Source organism: Solanum stenotomum, chromosome 8 (genome assembly GCF_019186545.1).
Source record: "Solanum stenotomum isolate F172 chromosome 8, ASM1918654v1, whole genome shotgun sequence".
Taxonomy (NCBI): domain Eukaryota; kingdom Viridiplantae; phylum Streptophyta; class Magnoliopsida; order Solanales; family Solanaceae; genus Solanum; species Solanum stenotomum.
In genome coordinates, this window is record NC_064289.1 from 59,373,041 (window position 1) to 59,373,673 (window position 633).

Consider the following 633-nt stretch of genomic DNA (forward strand, 5'->3'; position numbering starts at 1 on the left):
CCCTTTACTCTCTATCTTCTCCTCCATACAAATTTCCAGCTTCTTTTATCAAGCTAATAATTTGTTGGAAAGAGCAGCCATCTCACATTTTTCATCAAGTAAAAAGGTGTGTCTCTAATAATAATTAGTAAATTATTTTTGCTACTTGCATCTCTTATTGGAGTAGAAAATAATTGACTTATTTATATTTGCAAAAATTTATACAAGTTTTATGCTATGAAATTTTATGCATCTTTTTATACCTCAGAAACTTAAAGAGTCATGGAAAATGAAGGACAACGAGAGAAAGGGGAAGCAAACAACTCAGTGGTATGTCACTCAATTTTTTCACTTCGGTTAGTCGAAAAGGGCATATTTGAGCCTGTTGTGTAATGACAGGGCTATAATTAGGCCATTTTTAAAAAAATAATCGGTCGGCGTATTAGCTCTAAATCTTATACTACAAGGGTATATTTGGATCATTTTTCCATCGTTTAATATGTTATTTGAATATTTTCCGTAGAAGATAACAAGTATCTGATAAATTTAGATGAAGTATTTGGTCACATAGATAACATCAATTTTCATACGATATTCCTCAAGGATAGCTCTTCAAATTCACACTAAATATTGCCTGTATAGAGTAAATATTGA

At 31.0% G+C, this 633-nt stretch overlaps 1 pseudogene; it reads left to right on the plus strand.

The window, feature by feature from the left end:
• Nucleotides 1–261: 261 nt before the first annotated feature.
• Nucleotides 262–633, plus strand: part of LOC125873991 (protein TRANSPORT INHIBITOR RESPONSE 1-like) — a 5,396-nt pseudogene continuing 5,024 nt past the window's right edge.